The sequence below is a fragment of the Micrasema longulum genome, unplaced genomic scaffold (assembly GCF_059751315.1).
Source record: "Micrasema longulum isolate JH-2025_06_02 unplaced genomic scaffold, ASM5975131v1 h1tg002144l, whole genome shotgun sequence".
Classification (NCBI taxonomy): domain Eukaryota; kingdom Metazoa; phylum Arthropoda; class Insecta; order Trichoptera; family Brachycentridae; genus Micrasema; species Micrasema longulum.
The window spans coordinates 87,993-111,610 of record NW_028279309.1 but is presented as its reverse complement, the minus strand read 5'-3'; the positions used below and the strand labels follow the sequence as shown (position 1 = coordinate 111,610).

The 23,618-nt window shown below is 30.5% G+C and overlaps 1 protein-coding gene across 1 annotated transcript in view; it reads left to right on the top strand.

Annotated features, from left to right (window-relative positions):
• LOC148272947 (uncharacterized) overlaps positions 1–23,618 on the top strand; it is a 110,349-nt gene that overhangs the window by 35,150 nt on the left and 51,581 nt on the right. The window contains exon 2 of the mRNA XM_088239358.1: positions 9,242–9,353. The gene's annotated coding sequence lies outside the window, so the exon portion shown is untranslated. The remainder of the gene's footprint in view (positions 1–9,241; positions 9,354–23,618) is intronic.

The window sequence follows — 23,618 nt, the reverse complement described above, 5'->3', positions numbered from 1 at the left end:
TTGTTCTTTATTCATATTATGCTATTTTTTTCCACTGGTTTTATTATGTAAAAGGTTCATGGAACTGTAAATAAATAAATTACCGATGCGCATTACCGATTTATCGAAAAAATTATTAATTTATTATATTCTAACTAATTCATAAATACAAAGTATAGAATTAAGAAAAAAATAGAAAGAAATCGAACTTTTTTAGAAAGTTAAAAGTAAACTAGTTTTAAAAAGGTAATATAATCAGTCGTACGTTTTAGCTACTAGTCCAGAACATAAGAGATAAGAGAATAAAAAAAGTTTACAATAAAATTTATTTATTCTTAAAATTGATTGTTTTGTATATTGATAATTTGTTTTTTTAAACAAATAATTCTACCCGATTTTAGGTTACGAGTAAATATAAGTCACGTGTACCTATATAATATTGACTGTGGTCTTAATGCAGTTGTATGGACAATCTGGCAAGCTCATTTCCAGTTCTTTATTTGTCTTTCGCAAGCCACACTTTACAATTTAATATTACCTCCGGGCCTCCACATCTGAGCTTCCTTTCCGGATGCTATGCATGTAATAGTACACGGTACATTTTAAGCAAATCCAAAAGCTGTGAGCTCAAAAATGTATAGAGTAAACTGTCATTGTGATGAAATACAAACGAACATTTTCGCCGATAAGTGTATGGAGTTAATTAAACCGGTGCCTCGTCTGTTTGATCAGTGGTTGGAGTTTGGGGCGATTTTCAAGCGTTGTGGACTAATTTGGTAATCTTTTCATAAAGTCTCCCCCTGTTCCTATAAACATTGATCATATTTCAATTTCTTATGACACGTTTCAAATTACACGGGAATAATAAGCAACTTTGGAAAAAAATATTTTCATATCGTTTTATTTAATTTAATTCATCAATAGACATAATTTATTTATTTCAACCTTCAAGTACGAAGAATAAGTACTTTGGCGGAACTATAGCTAAAAGCGATATCTTCCATCAAACCAAAAAACAGACTAGTCAAAAGAAGAGTTGGTCAAAAATTTGTACTAAAAAACGATGTATCATATTAAGACACATACGTGAAAAAACCTAATTATTTAAAGATAAAGGCTGTTTTTTTTTAAATGGGGAGATAAGAATTGCGCAAATATTTATTTGTTTATTTAGATATACGCCCAATGGGCCCTCTTTAGGGAAATATTTATGCATAGAAAATTATTATAAAAGAAAGTAGAAAGACACAATGGTATACTATAATAGTAGATTGGGTGGGAGTGGAAGCGGGAGAGAGGTGTTTATAATTGAATTTGATTATAAATGCAATTATGAATTTTATTAAATATATTTTAATAAAAGTTCATTATGTTATATAGTACATATTGAATGATGAGCAATGTGAACTCAGTTGAGTTTGGAAGGAAAGAGGAAAAGGAACTAGGAAAGAAAGGGAATATATTTTTATTTAAAAAATAAGATATAAAATGAAGGGAGGTTAGGGCTCTAAGGATAAATTGTAATGTTTCAGGCGTTTCTTGAAGATGGTCAGAAAAGGTACATTTTTGTATGAAGAGGTAGCTCATTCCAAAGTCTAGCACCTTGAACAGAAAAGGAATTGCCGAAAAATGATGGAAATGGAAAGTGTTCTCTCCTGAGAAGGAGAAGATGGAAGCGAAATACCAGGATCAGAAAATAATCAACTTTTCTATGAGTGAAAACAATATTTTATGGGTTTGCATTTTTTTATCTCTACAATATCTACCGTCTGGAATCCACTATAAATGAAAAGTTTAAAAGGTGATTTATGTTTGTACACTTTTATTTATAAATTTTACAAGTGACCGGGTTTTGTCGTGACATCTTCAGACTGGTGACTGCAGAACCCGTTCACTGGTTAAAATTATGATTAAAAGTAGAATGAAAGTATGTACGCATTTTTATTATTAGTATTAAAATGCAGTTCCATCAATAAATGTCATAGAAAAACTCATGAATTATGTTTAATGTTAGTTTTCTTGCAATAATTTTTATTTTCAATTCTTAAAAAACTGTGCTGAAAAATCCCTTTGCAAACGGTACTGTACCAAAGACGAGGTATTTTGAAATACGGGTATTTAAAAACAACAATTTAACATATTATACTATACCAGCGGACCCATAGACTTTGTCCTGCCCGAACGTTGGTTTGCCTGCTTTTAGCTTGGATTTTTTTAATGGATAAGTAGGTACCTAGGTACTTGTTTACGATTGAATTCTAAAACATAAACAATTCATTTTCAAATATAGAATTCTTTTCGCTAATGTGAAACTCGGATCTTCTCACCAACAGGGTTGCACTTTATTCATAAATGCGATTTTCAAAAATGTATTGAATGTCAGTTAATATTATTTAAGTTTTACCAAAAATCCAATAAAAATAAATTAATGGGAAGAAATTATAAGAATTGTAAGAAAGTAATCTGATTGGGATCCATGAAAAGCGAATGGTGTTTTTAAACATTCAAAAACAAACTTTTTTGAACACAAAAAAAAACATCCTTCCATTTTTTGTATATGCATTCTCGTTGAATACAACCCTGGTTAATCAACGAAAAAAATATTTATGCTTCTAACTTTTTTTGACAGATGCGATTGCAAATTTAAATATCCACGAACATGCGCAAGGCAAAGATCTACATTTTGCTGAAAACCCCACGTAAATCGGTTTAGCCGTTTAGGAGTAGTTTAGTGACATCACACGTACAGAAGAATTATATATAAAAAGATACTGCTTAATAATCTATTTTCCATACATTGCAAAAGTAATAATAAAATTTATGCATATTATGGCAAAATACGACTTCATTATTTAAAAAAATAAAAGAGATAGACTCATTTGACATAATAACCACACAATGGTTGAAATCCATTTCTTGATACCAATTTTATAGTGAGAGTACTTACTTATTGTCCTCATGGACAATGGAAGTAGGTTATACACTAATCGAGAAGCAGACCAATTCTCTTTTACCGAAAGTCGCGTTAATTTCAAATTTTTTTTGCATAGGGTGAAGTGACTAGTGCCTCTGTATTTTTGTTATTTGCGTCATGGGAGGTAGTATTATTGCTATGCAGACATAAAGCGGGGGTTATTAAATGTTTGAATGGGCTGTAAATATTTATTTGAAATTTATTTATTTACTAGCTGACTCGACAGACGTTGTCCTGCCCGAACGTTGGCTTGCCTTGAAAAAAGACTTTTTATTGATAAGTAGGTACCTAGGTACTTGTTTGTGATTAAATTCCAAAAATAAAAACTGTTAATATTCAAATATTACATTTAAGTAGGTACTTTTTTATGGTTGAATTCCAAAATATAAAATAAATATTTTTTTAAATATGGCATTCTTTTTGCAAACGTCAAACTCCGGTCTTCTCACCAACATAGGGGTGTACTTATGTAGGAATACGATTTTTAAAAATGTATTGAATTTAATATTATTTTAGTATTACCAAAAATCCAGTAAAAAGAAATATGGAATTTAAGGAAAGAATCTGATTAAGATCCACAAAAAACAAATGCTGTTGGTAAAAATTCAAAAACAATATTTTTTTACACAAAAAAACAAAATCTTTCCATTTTTTTGTCAATACATTCTCCTCGAATGCAACCCTGGTAGATCAATGAATAAAACATTTATGCTCTTTACTTATTTTTTACACATTAGATTGAAGATTTTAATATCTACGAACACGCACAGCGCAAAGATCTACATTTCTCTCAAAATTACACGTAAATTGGTTAAGCCGTTTAGAAGGAGTTCAGTAACATCACACTTATAGAGGAATTACATATATATATTAAGATAAACCCTTGCGGATTGCATTCATTTAACAAAATATTGTGTCTTTTTTAAATTCACATTCTATTGTTAATGATAACATTTTTGACATCTTTTGTAAAGGTTGTCTGAGTCTTTTGTTTAGTTTCATCTGGTAGTTTATTATATAATTTACGAAAAATAATAATAGTCGAAAAGGCCTGTCAAATACTTTTTTATCGAGGTAAACGGTACGTAAATCGTTTTAATTTGTCGATTTCGGTAGATTTTGGAGGGTCCTTTAAAAACGAAAAACTAAAATATGTACTGAAATATAATTTTGAAGGAGGGGTTTTTAAATACGGAAAATATATTAACTTTCTGAAATTTTATTCAGAATCGTAACATAAAAAGTTAGACCACGCTTTGATAACAATGTAACGGTAAGATTTTTACTGAAGTTTATCGCTGTAGGTACCTATTTTTACTATTTTTTAATCTTGAAGTTTGAATAGTTGTATGAAAATTTCAATTGCCGTCGTCATTCAATATTAAATTTCCGGTAAATTTTAAAAATATTAATTATTCGTTATTGTAGAATAACAACGGACGTGTGAAAAATGCGACATTGTCTGCTTTATATTTGATCTTGAAAAGGTTTTATAAAGCCTTTTAAATAGGATTCGAATAGTCCAGAAACCGCAGACGTGCATCAAACTGAATCCGACTAAAATACTCACAAATAAGTAGTTTTACGTTTTGGCCGTTAGGTACTCTGTAGACGTCGCCTAGTACGCAACTGCCGATTTAAATTCAACTATGCCGTGATGTGCCGTTTGCAAGTGTCAAAATACTGCTGGGATTAAAAGGGAATACGGTAGGATCAAATTTCATGTGTAAGAAGCGAATTCACAAGTATTATTATTTAAGAATTCGATTATTTTACCATCTGTCAGATTGTTAAATAAAATAAAGTTGACATTTCGTTAGTATTGCCGGGTAGTCAAATTTTTTACACGGCTTTCTATTAATAAGCGTTAGTGCAATATTAAACGGTATTAATTTACTTCATGTCCAAATGGTTATTTAACGATTTTTTACGTTTGCCTAATAAAATAACCTTTTTTTCATAGTCCAGTTAGTAAAATATTTTTTGCTGTAAAATATAACATAACATAACACAAAATTATCTTATTGTTGTGTATATTGTTATTGTTCACGGTCTGGCAACATTACGCGGCCATTTCACGCATGCGCCTAGGTGGGATATCGGGTAGATTACTAGTACTTTTGGACACAGTACGATGGATACACACTTGGTTATACGCGTTTTCTGGTATATTATAATTCTATGGCCTTTATGTTCTAGGTTTAAAAATATATATATAACTAACTCAAGTTTCAAGAAATATACTTTTGTACTTATCGAGTTATGACGTGAGTAAAACAAAATTAAACGCTCTATTGTGAAGTTGAAAAACATCACATGCGTCGTTGTTCTACGATCATGACGAACTAATTTTCAAATGGTAAATTTAAGTTAGCTTTATCGACAAACATCGATTATTGCTTACCGTCGTATTGCTATACGGGTTCGAAAGTTTTGAGAAGTTAAGTGATATAAATTGGAGTCCAAATATAACAAAACTCCTCATTAGGTTCGTTACGCTTCCCTGAGTTTGAATGTTTATATTATATTGTATGTTTATTTAATGTTTATTGCGAGAATTTTCCACTAGAATAAATGTTTTCACTTTATTAAATACCCAGCCGTGCGATGGAAAAGCTCTTTTGACACTTCCTTTTAAATCGATTTTCAGTATTCTTAACTGTCCCCAGAGAAAACGGGACATTGTATCCTGACAATATTATGTAGGTAGAGAAAAATTTAGTATTTCGATGACGTAAGGGCCAGTGCCTGTGTCTTATTCAGTTACTGTGATATGCTTTACGTAATATTATTCCGTAAATTTTTATGTTATTTTAAACACACCGACTACCAAATCAATTAAAAAATTATATTGTTCATTGGTTAGGAGTCAGTTAGAATACATTTTTTTTCTTTGGTCAGCTCTCTATGCTACCCATTTTGACAAAATTGAAAAAATCCAACATAAATTTTTCCGGTTCATAAATTTTAAGCTGCATTTACCGTAAAAAAAAATACTTCTATCTTCTCTTGTTTACATTGAATTTACTTCAAATTAGTGATAGACGAATAATATCCGATCTGGTTTTTTTTGTATAAAGTTGTTAATTATCTTTTTGATGTTCCTGATTTGATCAAATGTATTTATTGCAATGTGCCTATGAGGCATCATATTTATTTTAGATACATTAAAATATCTGTCTAATTCGCCCTGTTCCCCAGAATTCATTCTCTCGGGAACAAATACACATATGACCAAAAATTGTATGTATTTGCTATATCTCATTAAACTTCAAGATCAATTTTTTTTAATTGAGTAATAATTTAGTTTCTTGTATTTTTATTTATTTTTTAAATTTTAAATTGTATTTTTATATTTCTAAATTGTGGATAACCTCTGTATATGTAAAAGCCATTTTGGCGTTAACAAGTAAATTAATTAGTTAATCGGTTTGTGGTCCTGTGTCTAGTATTGTGGACTCACGGATCCAAGGTCCAAGGTTCGCACCCCGTTCTACCACAACTTGAATACCATTTTCTAATAGTGAGTTATTTACAACTCATTGAAAATTGCCATCAAAATTGGAATATTTGCGTAAATCGTTAGAACCCAAATGGTTCTTTTAAAAAAACTTAAAAATATAATCTGCAAAATCCCGAGCATTAGATAATTGACATGCGCAAAAAAAATATCCGAACAGACGACTCGACTTAATTTTACTCTACCTGGGCCCCGATTGCAATGGGAAGTTAACAGAATTATATTCAGCTGTCTATAAAGAAAACCCGATATTTGTGTACGAAAATGATGAATTAGTATGAACATCTAAAGTATCTACGTCGGTAACCTATAGTTGAACATGTTTTGAATATATATTCTGCTTTTCATACTGTAAACTTAATTTTACTTTGTAGATAAAATTGAAGATAACTGTTCACTTCCTGTTGAAATCGGGGCCCTGCTTTCCTGCTTTGCATTATTCCTAAAATTTCAATCCGTTTTTTCAACTAAATCATTTCACCTACTGGAAAACGTCTTAAACACATAAGAACCTTCAGAACTAATAATAAAAATAATTATGGATAACTTATATAGCGCCATTTTCGTAATATAATACCTCAACGGCGCTTTACAAAGTGATTATATAAATTTAATTTTAGCTTTTTAATCTAAGAAAAATAATGTACTTTGTCACCACATGCTAAGAATTTATTCAAATGATTTAGAGAACAAGTGGGTTTTAAGTTTCTTCCGAAATATCACTTCACTCTCGCAGTTTCGGATTTCTGCTGGGAGAGCATTCCATGCCGTAGAGCCTGCGACCGCAAATGCACGTTCGCCGAATTTAGTGCGCTGTTTGCGTAGAGGTATAATAGCTTTTCCTTTCGACGTAGATGTAGCTGATCTAAGCGTAAGACGTCTGTCAGCTAGTTCATCTGGAATGCAGAGTTCCCTTAGATATTCTGGAGCAGAGTTGTGCAGTGACTTATACATAAGCCAACAGAGTTTGTATTCCCCCCACTGTGGAAAACGTAGCCAGTGCAATTCTACAACACTAGTAGTGAGTTATTTACAACTCGTTGAAAATGGCCCTCAAAATTAAATATTTGTGTAAATCATACGAACACAAATATTTCTTTTTCTTAAAAAAAAAACGTTTGTGGTCCCGTGGCTAGTGTCACGGACGAACGGATCAATGGTCCGAGATTCGCACCCCGTTCTACCACAACCGAATTTCCTTATTATAGTACCGAGTTATTTATAACTCGTTGAAAATGGCCTCAAAATTGAAATGTTTGGGTAATACATTTTCGTATTAATCTAAGGAGCCTTTCACAAAAGTGATTCTATTAGTAGTCATGTTAATTTGATTAATATTCAATTAAAACTTTTTTGTAAAACGATTTCATTTGTCAAAATATTAAGTACTTGCAATAGCGCCATTCCCATAATATAATACCTTATGGGCGCTTTACAAAGTGATTATAAATATTTTATTTATTTATTTGAAGAAAGCAACAGTCATTATAACAACAACAAAAAAAACAATATTACAAATAAACCAAGATTACAAGCCAATTATAGTTTTGCTGTAATTACAATAACCAAATTCCAAATATTAAATGTATTTGTAAATCGTTGGACAGAGTAGATTCAATTAAATATTTAGGCATTTATATAAATGGGAATTTAAGATGGACTTATCAAATCGAATATTTCATCGAACAAGCAAATTAACTTTTTTAAAACTATAAGAAATATAATTAGCCTAAAAGAACTTGTAAAATATATTACGCAATAACTCAATCAGTTTTGGAATATGGAATAATTGGATGGGGATGTGCAAATGACGCGCTGATCAAGCAAATAATAATTGCACAAAAAGCTTTAATAAAAATTATCTTAAGAGTCCCAATCAGAACTAGCTCTCTCGGTATATTTAAAAATCTTAATGTAAAATCTGTAAAACAACTTTATTTAAAAGCTTTGTTACTATACGCATGTAAACATTTTTCTCTACCTTCCGTTACAAATACAAGAGTTACTAGATAGTCCACTCTGATGCTGCAAAAAAATAAAAAATAAATACAACCTTCGGTCAAAGAGGATTGGCCTACTACTCGGTTAAAGTGTACAATCTACTTTCATTATCCATAAGGACAATTAGTAAGTTCTCACAATATAAAATTGCTATTAAGAAATGAATAGTGGAGGTGGGTTGCGCACGGATTGCGCAAATAGGTAAAATGTGTGTACTGTTTAAGAAATTTGTTCAATCGGTCTATTTAGTTTATATTGTTTATTATGTTAATGATAATTAGGTTAGTTAGATTAATTACGTTTTTTTTTATTATTATTATGTTCACTTTGTTAAATAACTAATTTAAGGCATGTTTCACATTTTGTAAAATGTTTCCCTCGGCACGGGACACCCCAGTGACGGAACATCATTATGTATATAAAAAAAAATACAATCAATGTAAAAGTATAAATAAATAAAATATACTTAACTAAATACCTACAATGCCAAAAAAAAAAAAAAAAAAGCGTACTCCCCTCCAGTGTCATTCCACTTGTAAATATTGGTTCTAATTAGTATTATGGATAACTTGTATAGCGCATCCGAGATCCTAATTAACTTAGGCCGGAAGAGCCGTTCAACTGAGACCCGTAAAACTGATGAAACAACCCGGAGGGCCGAATTTTCTAGCATGTAACAGACGACTGTTTCCTTCCGGCAATTAGATTATTTCAATAAGCCTCGTGTACGTCTGTACTCTACCTCATGCCCAGTTTTCATTTTACAGGTTCTCGCGGGGCCTCCTCCCCCCTCTGCGTGAAGGGGGCATGCCCGCAGCCCGCGCAGGGGCGGCGCCGCGCAAGGGCGCCGATAGCGATACACCCACTGCACAGAAACAGGTGAGGGAAGCGTGTACACCGGCCCTAAGCTGGCTAATTAGGCAGGTGGATCCGCAATCATCCCAAAGTGTCAATTTCTTACCGCTCTTTTAATTACAAAACACCAGACTAGCAACATTACAACTCTCATTATTTCATTTAGATTCCCAATAGAGATACAAGAATATTCGCTGTGAAATCGACCCTAAAAATGTAGGAATTACTTTTAAATGTGTAAATTGTTTTCCGTTACAATAAAAATATATGTGGCTCGATTCGTGCTTTGATTAACTACATTATCCGTATCCGGGCAGGTGAAGAATACAGTTATGTGTGAGAAATAGAACCAGAATACTGCCGTCATAAGCAAAAAGGCAGTTATTTGCAAAAGTCATATTTTGAGATATGAAACTTTTAAGTATTTAGTTACTTACCGTCACTTAGGGTGATTAAGTTAAGGTGATTCGAAACGAAAATATAAAACTAATTATTCATAGATGGCGCTTTTATATTTTTTTATTGAAAAATGCAATTTTTACGTTTATTTTCAATGAAATTTTGACAAAACTTGGTTTGCGGAAACTTTACACTATATTTATTGTAACAAATACCATAACAATATAATTTAAGTCCTTTTCACAAAATGGTGTACAAAACAAAAAATATATATAAAATATTTTTTTGTTTTGTACACCATTTTGTGAAAAGGACCTAAATTATATTGTTGTGGTATTTGTTACAATAAATATAGTGTAAAGTTTCCGCAAACCAAGTTTTCTAAAATTTCCATTGATAATAAACGTAAAAATGGCATTTTTCAATAAATAAATATTAAAGCGCCGTCTATGAATAATTAGTTTCATATTTTCGTTTAGAAACACCTTTTAAAAAAAATATAAGTGATTATATACTAATATTTACTGACATGAATTAAAATCAATATGTTTCTTTTTTGGGTGATACCGTGTGTGTTGGCTTTGTTCCCACATTTCGGCTACCATTGCAGGGTAAACTAAAATGGTAGCGGAAACGTCAGAACAATTCCAACATACACGGTATCACCCAAAAAAGAAACATATTGATAACAGTGACCGTCAAAACCTTCGCACCTATTTATGAATTTAAATATTTGACCACATTTCTAATGAGGGTATGTAAACCATTAAATAATTCAAGCACTGCCATGGTACTGTTTACCTCATTAGTCAGTAATCACTCAACACAATACGCCTCCTGCGTCTGGAATCTTCAATATAACATTTGCATAATCTAATTAGGTAAAGTACAAAAGAAATTTCTTAAATACATGCTATATAAATTCCCTAGCTTCAACAATCTAAACTTACCTTGCCTTCACAAAAGACGCATGATTGCTGATCAATTGTTTACCTATAATTCACTTAATAATCGGATCGATTGTGGATTTGCTGGCTGAAATAAATTTTAATATTCTCCTTCGTCGCACTAGACATACTACGTTACCGAGCAACGACAATGCAACACCAGAGCAGCTCAGAATTCTTTATTTGGAAGAGCAATTAGTAATTTTTCAAAATTTGAGAAGATTCAATTTAATTCATTTATTTTAAGATGTACGATCTTGACTTCTTTAACGACTCTGCTCTCCGTTACAAACGGAAGCTGAGTTTAATTGACAATAATAATATTTAGCGTTTTATATTTAGCCTCCGTTAATAATATTTAGCCTCCATTAATAATATTTAGCCTTTTATATTTAGCCTCCATTAATAATATTTAGCCACTTTTTGAAAGAAAAAATATACATGAAACAAACACCACATTTTACACACATTAACTTCATCAACTTCAGGGTGCCTGGAAGAATGACTAGACAAGTGCCACCGTTTTGTAGCAACAATTCACGGACAGTGTATACTTGTAATGCCGTATTAAATAGACTTCATGAACTCGGCAATAGTTATTCCCACGTATCTGATATATTTAGAGTAGGGTTTTGTTCCTATAGAACAAACCTTTTGAACTTTTTCAAAGATGGTGAATGGTAATTATATTTATTTATTCATGCATTTCATAATATATACAGTTTTTCGTTCACTTTGCCCAGATGTATGAAACAGTACTTATGATTTTCTTGTTGTATTACTGTAGAATGTTTTATTATTTAAACTTTCTACTGAATATGCTGTATAATTTTTAGGTTAATTTTTTAAATATAAATATTGTTTAATTTTTTGTCATAAATCTTGGATATAATGAAATTTATGTTTTAAAAAAAATATATTAAGCCAAATATGTTAATAAAATAAATAAATTACTTCATAAACCACCCTCCTTATTAAAACTATGGAGATACCAATACAAATGGAATCACGTGTTATACATATTCTCGTCACATTTTGTTGTCCTGTTCAGAAATTATACTATATATTGTGTTGTGTACGTGATTGGTGCTGTGTTAGGTTTATGTTTTTTTTTGTAATAATATCACTGTGTTATACCAATATAGCACTGTGTGCACAACAATAAACATAAAAGATTTAAAAAAATAAAAAACAAAGTTAACGTTTTGAACATAAATAAAATAAAAAACTGTTACTAATCATAAGTAAAAACACAGTATGTCAATTGTTTCTAATGCATAAAACCTGTGCGTGTCATATCTACACTGACTTTTTGCTTGTAAATCTCTAGATATTGTGTTGTTGCAAAAACTTTAAAAACATTACATCGTTTCTTGTACTGAATTTTTTTTACTTCCCTTTTTATATATGAAATAGTTTAGAATTTATTGTAGAACGTCACCTCATAATTAACTCATTTTGTATTTTTTGTCAAAAAACTGCCTTTTTGCTTATGACGCCAAAATAATGGACTAGTATTCTCGACTAGCTATTCTCCGGTAAAACTACTGATAAATTAAAAATGTTTTGTTTGTATAATTATATGATGCTTCGTTTAAGAGGGTTAAGTAAAAAAAACTTATTTTTCTACAGAACTAAATTATTATCAAAAGTATTAAATAATTGGGCCTATGAAGGTTATTCCGGATATTTTTTTATGGTATTGCGCTAGTGCTTTTAATTAACAACTTAATTCAGCCATTTAGCAGTTAATATAATAACTTTGTGTTTTTCCAGTTATTACCATTTATTAAATTATAAAACGTCGATAGAAGAGTGGTTTATTTTCCGCGGGTATAAATAATAGTCTATTGAACCCCTTTGAAGAGAAAGCTATCCTTTATATAGTTCTATGGGGGTGGATTTAAATGATTGTTAAGGATGATTAATGGTACTGAATAAGAAATAACATTAAATTGAGAACTCTCCCAGAACACTCGCGTCTCAGAGAGTTGAGAATACCTCAACTTATATATTTATTGAATGACGACGGTGAGCTTCGCGGTTTCTTACAGGTATTAATACAAGTATAATTGTCCTTCTGAGCATTATAGCGTGCTTTCAATTGATTTGAACTCCTGTCTGAATAAGAAAATTGCTTTGAATGTCTTTCTGTGTATAATTTTTGCGAAACAATGCTGACGAAATTATTTATAATGTTTTTTCAGCTGTAAAAATACTGCCAAAGGTTTCTCGCCATTACGATTGGTAGGTGCGCATGCAGTATTGTTCAGTTTTGGGACGGTAACATTTTTGGAATACTGTCCAGTTTAAGAGATTTTGTAGCAGTTTTGTGGCACCCAAAAAAAATCTGTAAAAAACAGCGTCTATAAAATATTATTGCAACACTACGAAGTGATCGTTTTTTATTAGTATCTTGAATAAATAAATTGTTTTTGTGCGGCATAGGTGTCTTTAACAATATAATATAAAAATGAAAAAATAGTCTGTACAAATCTGTACATCAGAGGCAGACGGGTGCAAATCCAAACATCAAAAGTTCAAAACAAGCCTAAAGAATCTACTTTCTGTAAGTTATTTTCTAATAATTTATAGCATCAATTTGTATTTCCAGTATCTTAATACATTGGTTCTTTCATTATAAGGCCTACATTTCTTCAAAATCAATGTACATGATCATAAACTGAATACGAAAATCGAAATGGCATTTCACCAAATTCTGGATTTGCATCCGAGGTACAGAAATATTCTATGAGAAAAAGAGCGAAATAAGTATATTGTACGTAATTATTATGTCATAACAAATAATAAAGGATTAAGTTATATAAAAATCAACTTATAAACATGAATACATTGCAAGATAAATAAAATAAAATAATTTTTATATAAAAAAGGACGTATGCGTATGTAGTAAGAAAGAATACAGTAAAAATTACTAGTTAATTGTATGACACAATTTTGCAAATCGTTAAGATAGTAAACATTTAGAAATTATTTAAATTTATAGCAATATGGGAGGTACCTTCTACCTACATTCATTACCCTAGACCTAGACTGTACATACACGGTATAGGTGAGTGACAAAAGAAGGGGGTGGGTTTGAGAAAGGTGACAATAATATAGCGCATTTTATTTAGTTTTACATCCAGGTGTTCGCAACAACAGAATTTAGAATTAATGATTTTATGTAAAGTCGTTTCTTTCTGCGGCCCTCCAAAATAATGATAATTATTTACTTATTTTAGGCAACGAAATCATCAAATCATGTTAAGCAGTTTCGAATAAACCTATGTATCTGTACTTTTTATCTCTTAAGTAGAAAATATATTATTTTAGAAGATGTATGTCTAAATGCCATAATCCTTATCATACAAAATTTAAAACAAGGTACTGCAATTTCAATCACTAAGCATGCGAAATAAATCACCACGTTACGACGTTGCGAGTCGGAAAAGAATAGTTAAAATATTTATGTGCTCTCGATCAGCTGAACCGTAAATTTTATCAAATTTGACTAAACGCAAACAAACGCAATACAGTGCACAAAATGAATGATAAAATTTATAATTTCATACGTAATTTGATCATTCGTCATATTAATTTTACTAGAAGTCGATGCCGATGCTGACAGATCGAGGCTGCTACCTAAAATTGTATTGATATATTTTGAAGTATTGTAAAATCAAGAGAAGAAATTATAAAATTTTATAACATAAAATAATTTGATACCCATATTAAAAATTTATTTTTTGCACGGTATGTGTGTCATATGTCTAGTGATTAAACTCTAAACCTTATGGTAATGGAGAAAAGAACCTTGCCGGTACTAAATAGATGGATAGTTTGTCTGATCAAAAATTATTAATTTAAAACAAATATTATTTAAGCTGTAATATGCATAGTACCTGTAAGCGAAATAAATCCGTAAAGTAGTAGAAATGACGCATATTTTTGCATTTGAATGAAGTTTCAAATAATAAAATAACGAAGCTCGCAATTAATTGCAACGTTTTCAACAAGCCGTAATTCGGACTTGAGTGGGTACCTACTGAAAATATCTCAGCTTCTAATTTTTATTTTTATTAAATTGAAAAAGAAATATTTGCGTTCTTTTGATTTACCCAAATTTTTAATTTTGAAGCCCATTTTCAACGAGTTGCTAATAACTCACTATTAGAAAATGGAAATCAAGTTGGAGTAGAGTGGGATTCGAACCACGGACCTTTGATCCGTGAGTCCGAGACACTAGCCACGGGACCACAACCCGATTTTTATTCGATTTTGCATTTTTTTCTGATAACACCCGTTATATAGAGTTTACCGCAAACTAAAAATAACTTTAATACCCCGATAAATATCCAAATAAACAATATTTTAGCTTCACGTCTTTATCGAAAATCGTTAAACTGTAAAAATGTAGATTGTCTGCAATTTGGCTACGTTCGGATTGGTTTCGCATTTACTCAAAACATTGGCATCCATTTATATTGATTACAGAGAGGTCATTTGGGTTGAAGAATTCAAATCTCAGCTTCTTTGGAATTCAGTTGATTTTATTAATCCATCATGTTTGTGTAAAGGACCAACTGTTGCTTCAGGAATGTGTGCGTATATTTTTGGTTTATTGATATTGTCTGAGAAAAACTATTTTTGGCACATTAAAAAACATGCTGATTTTAGGTCTGTATTTTATATGAACTTATAAAAACTTTGTGTAACACGGTTTGTAAGAAATTCAATTTTTTAAACGTTAATTTTAACCACATTGACAAAAACGGGGACTTCCATGACGCCACGATTGACGCTAACGCCTTGATTTGCTGCGTGATACACGGATCTCTCCCCTGATGAAACCAGTATCTTCATCATAGATCAATACTTTATTTTCAATTACTTTTATAATCATTTTACTGCTCCAAAGTTTAAAAATAGTTTTTTTAAAAGAGAAAAGAAGTATTTGCGTTTTTATAATTTACCAAATATTTCAATTTTGCTGGTCCTTTTCCACGAGTTGTAAATAACTCACTATTAGAAATGGAAATCAAGTCGGGGTAGAGTGAGTCCGCAACACTAGCCACGGGACCACAGCCCGATTCAAATTGTTATTTATTATTGTCCTAGATCGGTACGATTGTTTTGTGTTATTCTTATGAAATAATAGTTTTTTAGACCTTATATACCCAATAATTTTGTCTGCGATTTTTATTATAAGCTACAAATATCGCGTGGTTTATAATAATTATTTGTTTGAGTTGGTTTTCACAGAACCACAGAAAAAATCGTCATTTATAATTATATAATCCATGGAATCATTTCTCTACAACACCGCTGAGTGTGTGCGGACCAACTACTGCTTTACAAAATTATGACAGGAATGGTTGACTGTACAGAGCTGCTTGGTTTAATAACAATACATGTGCCAGCCAGGATTTGTAGACGGTACCACCTGTTTCATGTACCAATAAGTAAAACATCATATGTTAAAAATGCTTTTTTTCGTATGACTTTTTCAATGTACAATACAAAATTTAAAAATATAGATTACACAAACATCACTCTGTCAGATTAAAAATTTACACTAAAAATGTATTATGTAACTTAGTAGACATTATAATAATAAATATGTATATCTCCCCTCCCCTCCTTATCCTCTCTTCAAGCATTTTTGTCCTTATCCCGCCCAATTTACAGTAACTTAATGTTCTTAAAATAAATATTTTAAAAATCTTTGATTATTGAGTACATGAAAATAACATTTTTATATGTATAAATTGTATGTATTTATTTGATATGTAATATATTTTCTTTACTAACTTTGTATACTATGTGGAAATCTGTTATTAGTTCTGAGTTTATACACTATATCAGTTTGTTTACTAAAAATATGTATGTAGAACTGTTGATTTCCCAAAAATAAAATAAAATAAATAAAATAACATGTGTATTTATGTACCTACTACCTACAACATATATCTAGGTACAAATTAATGTTTTTTTTTGTAGATTACCTCTAAAATAAATTACGGCTCGCTACTGGTATATATATATATTTAATATATATATATATATATATACATATGTTTATATATTAAAGCTGCAGCACTACTATTTTATATTCAGAAATCTTCTCCGTACATAACGAAACAAAAGTGCTTCATTGGTTTACCGACTGTAGCGTATCTTAATTATTTAAACTTTATTATTAATTTTTCTACATATTTAAACATAACTTCCGCTACCAAACGTAAAATTTATAGAAGAAAAAGCAACCTTTTTTTTAAATTTTTTTGAAGGTGTGTGAATTTTAAGCAATCGTTTGCATATAAAGATTTTCCTAGTCGGGAATTTTAATTTACAGATTACTAGTTTAAAATCGCTCACTTTGTTCTACTCTTTTCGACTTAGTTTTACAGATGCCAGTAAACTTTAGTGACTCGTTTATTTATACGATATCTTCATCACAGTTCTCATTTACGACTCTCTTGAAGCTCAACTGTTATCGTCAGGGGAAATCGGGAATATAAGAAATTTGCCTAAAGATCTTCCTTGCGGAACGGCGTTCTACGGTATCAAATTTGTGAAAAAATTTGTATGAAAATCCTTATAGCAAATAGAGTGTGAAAAGTCACATAAACATTATTTATTTATCATTGAATACTGGATGTTCAAATAGAGTTGATTTTGTTCTAGTATTCTAAATACAGGTATGTATGTATATTTTTAAGTTTCCTTATTTTTTTAATGTATAAATCATTATCTTCAAGATTATTTTCATGTTCGCCTCGTGATGTGATTAGCCCGTTTACCTACCATGCAAGAGGGCTAGAGTTTAAAGGGCCGTTTACATGTGGACAATACAATAGATATGACAATATTGTCTTGCCCCAGCTCCGTGAACAGTCTCGGCCGCGCAAGACCGAACGCTGGGACAATACGAAAATTCGTCTGCAATTCGCATGTGAGCGCTACAAAAATGTATACACGTCGGAAATACGAACAAATTTACGAAAAATACTATTCATTAATACCAAGTTGTATTGGAATTGTCAAAAAACGAACAAAATAATAAAAATGTCTTTTTTTCTGCCGCTAGCTTCGGCAGATTTTTTTTTTTGGGGCGACACGTTTACGTCAAGAAAATCGCTATTGTCACAAGGTCCTATCCGTGCGGCCACGCGCGGTGGTAGGAGTAAACATTGTTCCGCGGTGATAGCCTGCTTGTCTATCTCGTTGACGTGTTTTGACAATGTTTTGTCCTACTGTTTACACGTGGGCAATGGTCAAGTCCTGGGACAAAACAATATTACATTGTCTACACGTAAACGGCCTTTAATTCCCATTTTTTTTTACATTAAATATTTATTTGACAAAGTGTTTTTAGTTTTTTACATTGCAATATTTCATCGTCCCCGGACTGGAAGCGAGACGTTTACAACATTTGCCAAAAACTTTTGTTTTTTAAAACTGTATTAAATGCACATACTCTTATTAATACAATATTATTTTGCACAAAAAAAGCGTAAAATATCAAACAATATTTTTCCCGATAAACTATTAACCAATATGTAGTTTGTCATCAGGTGCTCAGATATTAGCGTTAATTATACAGACATAATAATATATAAATAACTAGCGGACCCGACAGACGTTGTCCTGCTCGAACGTTGGTTTGCCTGCTATTACCTTAGAAAAGACATTCATTTATTGATAAGTTGGTACCAAGATACTTGTTTATGATTTAATTCCAAAACTAAAAATTGTTAATATTGAATTAAGTAGGTACTTAGGTACTTGTTAATGCTTGAATTCCAAAACATAAGATAAATATTTTTTCAAATATGGCATGCTTTTTGCAAACTTCAAACTCAGACAAACAGAGGGTTGTACTTATGTACGAATACGATTTTTAAAAATGTACTGAATTTAATATTATTTTAGTATTACCAAAAATTCAGTAAAATAAAAAAAAAGGGTTGAAATTGTAAGGAAATTATATTCCTTAAGGAAAGAATTTGATTGAGATCCATAAAAAACAAATGCTGTTTGTAAACATTCAAAATCAAACATACGCAAAAAAAACAACATCTTTCCATTTAAAAAAAAATGCATTCTCCTCAAATGCAACCCTAGTAGATCGATGAATAAAACATTCATGCTCCTTACTTATTTTTTACATATTAGATGGAAGATTTCAATATCTACGAACACGCACAGCGCAAAAATCTATATTTCTCTGAAAACCGCACGTAAATCGGTTAAGCCGTTTAGGAGAAGTTCGGTGACATCACACGTACAGAGGAATTATATATATAAAGATAAAAATGTTATGCATTTTGGTTTGGATATTTTAAAAATTAAAATTGTACTCTGAACTGACAGTTCTAAAATAAAATAAAATAACAATTATACGCTATAAAAAATATAATTAAAAGCGAAAATAATATACGGGAAAAATCAAGATTAACATAATAAAACAACAGAAATGGAAAACATTTTTGAGAAGGGAATATTTAAGTCTAGGCATTTACAGAACTTCTGAACTGGTTTAAGTGAAATATTTAGACTTCCAGATCCCTTTTTTTAAATGTTCTCCGTGTGTGTTGTAATAGGTTAAAAATCATTTTAATTAGTTCATATAAAAAACCAAAATAAAAAAACAATAAAAACATTCAGTAATAATAAAAACATTCAATAATAATAAATAATACACATTTTTATTAAAAAGAGCAAATCAAATTCAGGAGATTGGGTTGGATTAGTTATAATTTGATTGATTAATATATTTTGTTATTGTATAATTTCTTTAAAATATATATGCATTTCAAGTAATTTATAATGTGTATAGTACGAATATATTAATATTTCATGCTCGATTTATTTTTATTTTTAAGCACTCTTTATACCACATATATGTAAATGGCAGAAATGCCGTATATAAATAATTAGAAGAGGTGTAAGGAAAAAAAAACTTCACATAAAAACGTGATTTTTAAATTGTTTTCATTTTATTTTACAAATAGCAATTACGTTTCTCGTATTATCAGACCATTATAGAATACAAGAATATGGATTCTAAAGAATCACTTACTGAATGGAACAAAGAAACCAAATAAACAATAAGTGTGGAACAGATAAAAGATAAACATTCTTCAAATTGAAATACGTATTTTCATGGGCCTAAACCCGAGGGAACCACGCTGCGCATTCCTAACTTTTCCTTGTGCAAGATACTTTTACAGGAAACTGCTTGTTTAAGGACTTCAATTGTTTCCTGGTTTTATGAAAGAAATACTAGAATTAATTGAATATCTACTCTTTAACTTTTTTAATGCCTTTAGCGGGCTAATGCATAAACAGACTACAAAGACAGCAAAATAAAATATTAAAGATAGTTTATGACCTAGCCTATCTAACAGCAACTAAAAAACTTTTTAAACAAACTAAACAATCAAATATAACTCAACTCTTTAAACTAGAATCCTTAAAATGTATTCATTAATAAACCACTGATGTAATTGTAGACAAATAACTAAAACTTGAAAAAAATTGTACTAAACATGGACACAATACGAGAATATCAGAAAAATATCATATACAACCTTCTAAAACGAGGCAAGGATAGTCGAGACTAATAAACCATGGACTGAAATTATACAATAAACTACCAGATAAAACTAAACAAGACTCAGACAATCTTTACAAAAGATGTTAAAAATATTATTACTAACAGTAGAATGTGAATTTTAAAAGTAATAATATTTTCAACAATATTTTGAGTTTGTCCAAATTTTTGTAGACAAGGACTGGATTAAACTCCCTGGGGAGCTGTTAACATTAACATATTACAACAGAGATGAAAAAATATTTTGTTAAATGTATGTAACCCGTAAGGGTTTTTCAATGAAAAATTTAAATAAAAAAAATAAAATAATAATAATAATTATCAGTATTATGCTGTGTATGAAACTGATTAATCAAGTCTATTTGTCTTGTAAGGATAGTAATGTGAGATGAATACTCTCAAAACTAGACAGGAGTGGACTCAAAGAAATATTGTCAATTTGTTTTTTTTTTCTTATTATAAATCCCTTTCTTAATTTCTAAGATTTCCAAGTTGTCTAACCTTTTTTTTTCAACATGAAGAACTTTTAATCCGTTGTCTTTATTGAAATTATGATTATTTTCTATCAGAAAGTTTGCGAATTCAGAAAAAAAAAATTTCTTTAGGGACCTTAAGTGTTCTTTTACTATAATATTAAAGTTTCTTTTCGTTTTTCCAATGTAGATTGACTCGCAATCATAACAGTTTAATTGGTATATGCCAGATTTATTATATTTAGGGACTTAGTCTTTGTGATTTTTTAGCAATGTTTCCATATCGTTAATTGTGTCGAATGCAGGTTTAATGTTTAATGGTAGCGAATTAGATCATTGTTGAGAATTAGATAAAAATTGACATTAATAAAATGAATCCGCCTCCATTGTTAAGGTGGGTTAGCTTTATTTATGTGAATATGTTTATTTATATATTTCTTAATAAGTTTGCGTTTTTGTTTTCCATTTAATATTTTCCAGTGTTAAAAGACTATAAATTATTCTACCTTTAACAAAAGCCTTTTTTTAAATTTCGATTTTGAACAGCAAAAGATATCAATCGCTGTATTTAATAAACCTCAAAAAGAGGAATAGAAAATAAACGGTCCAATAAATTATTGTCATATTAAATAAAAAAAATAACGAATATTGGAATAGACATCTCAATATTGCTCTTTCAAAGAAAGATATGATTGGTTTTAATCCTCTTCCATACCTTGAGTACTAATTTACCAAGAAGTTCGGCGCTACAGGCAATTGAATAAAATAATGTTTTCTTACACGAGGCAAAAATCAAAGTATTCAATTCCACGGCGAAGTTTATCGAAAATGTATGAAAAAATTTTTTTACGTTCTTATGATTTACCCAAATAATTCATTTTGACGGCCATTTTCAACGAGTTGTAAATAACTCACTATTAGAAAATGGAAATCAAGTTGGGGTAGAGTGGGATACGAACCACGGACCAAAGGTCCGTGCTTCCGAGATACTAGCCACATAACTACAACCCGAAAATAGTTATATCTTTGAAACGTCACAGGTTCATGTGAAAAATAAATTATGGCGTTGTTATGTGTTGTGATAGATTTCCGGTTTCCGGGTAGCCATTTTTTTCAGCGTTTAGTGTATTTTGATGGCTACGGGGTTCCACTTGTAAATTTCAGCACAACTCACCCACGACAACTCGTGATGTCACGGGTGGAGTAATTTCAAAATTAGTTAACTTTGAAAAATCATAGCGGTAATAATACGATGCATAAAATATATGTTTTTAAAATTTTTAACGTTTGATAGTCTTATAGCAAATAACTTTTTTTATAAACCACTGAACTTCTGTATTGCAATATTATTTTAATCATTGAATTTATTACACAAATTAAAGACCATTATCTTTGAGCGACCCGAGGAACAGTAAAATATCAAAGAAAGCTGTATAACTAAAATAAAAATTTACTAGAAAACAAAATTGATTTTAATTTTAGCTTTCATTTTAGAGAATGGGTGTGTCAATGAGAAAAGGCGGTAAATCAGATTAAATTTTCTTCTTTTCTAACTGAATAACCGTTCCGTCTTTATCAACCCCTACATTAAGATTTATTAGACCGTTTTGAATACAAAAATCCTCTTTACGGGTAATAATCAAATTTCAAATAAGGAACTAGGAATTTATTTAAATTTAATTTCAAAACGTTAACTTACGATTATTATTTTTTCTCTAATGTAAATAAGAAAAAATCTGAGATGAACCGGCAGTAAACCAGTTTCATATGTACGGTTATTACTGCATTTCTCAGGAAACCAGCTTTGCCAAAAAATACACGAGTTAATATAATAAGCAAAAAATTTTAGTTGTTAGAGACATTTAGTTATTTATTAGACAAAAACCAACAGCCGTTTCGCCGTAGGAGTAGCAAGAATACACTACGCTATTATATTTTTACTTAAAAGACCTTGCTTTCTCGTCATTCATACATCTTCTCATGCATGTACGCTGATTATTTCAACTTTTAATATGTTTATTTTCAGTTTCAGTTAATTTTGATCATGTCACGTCTTTTTCGGTCTTCGTTTTCTGCATCCATCAACATTCGCGTACGAAATCTTCGTAAGCTTTATATTTTGCCATCAATTAGACTTACCATAACGCACCTTTAGGACGAAAACGACTCAACTCAAAAAGTTAACTTTTTGGGAAATTGCAAAAGTAGAATTTAAATTGTGATACCTTCGTATTCTTTCATCGATTGTTTCGTATTTTTCAAAGTAAGCACCAAATTTTGAGTTAAAAATTGTACCGAAGGCTTTCAGCTATGAATCTATGAAAAAAAAGCGTAATAAAAATAAATTATTATAAGTTTAAACAGTACATTTATTCAATGAGTCATTAAAAATGGAAAAAAATCAATCCCAAGCACCTTTATAAATAAGATAATCACATAATTTTTATTACGTCACATCAGGTCACCAAACACATGTTTTTATTTTTTTACGAAATGACGTTAACGTAAATAAGTCATTAAGATTATCGGTAAGTCGGAACGAAACAATCACAAAGCTAAATTGATTATTTTTAACATTTTAAAAAATAAAGTAAACATGCCATTTGTATCAGAATAAAATCGACTCAACCGGTTTTCGTCTGCGTTGCGTCCTTCACTTAGCAATGTAAACACAACACTAATTGCGTCGCTTCCGTAATGACACGGAATCTAAATTCTCCGAGTAATTAAGAGACAGATGTAACGGTTTTTCCTATTCCCACCCGAATGTTGCGTTTTTTTAAATGCAGAAAGATGGATAGTGTTTATTGAAGTGGTTTTATGATCTTAAAACTTTTTAAGATTTTTT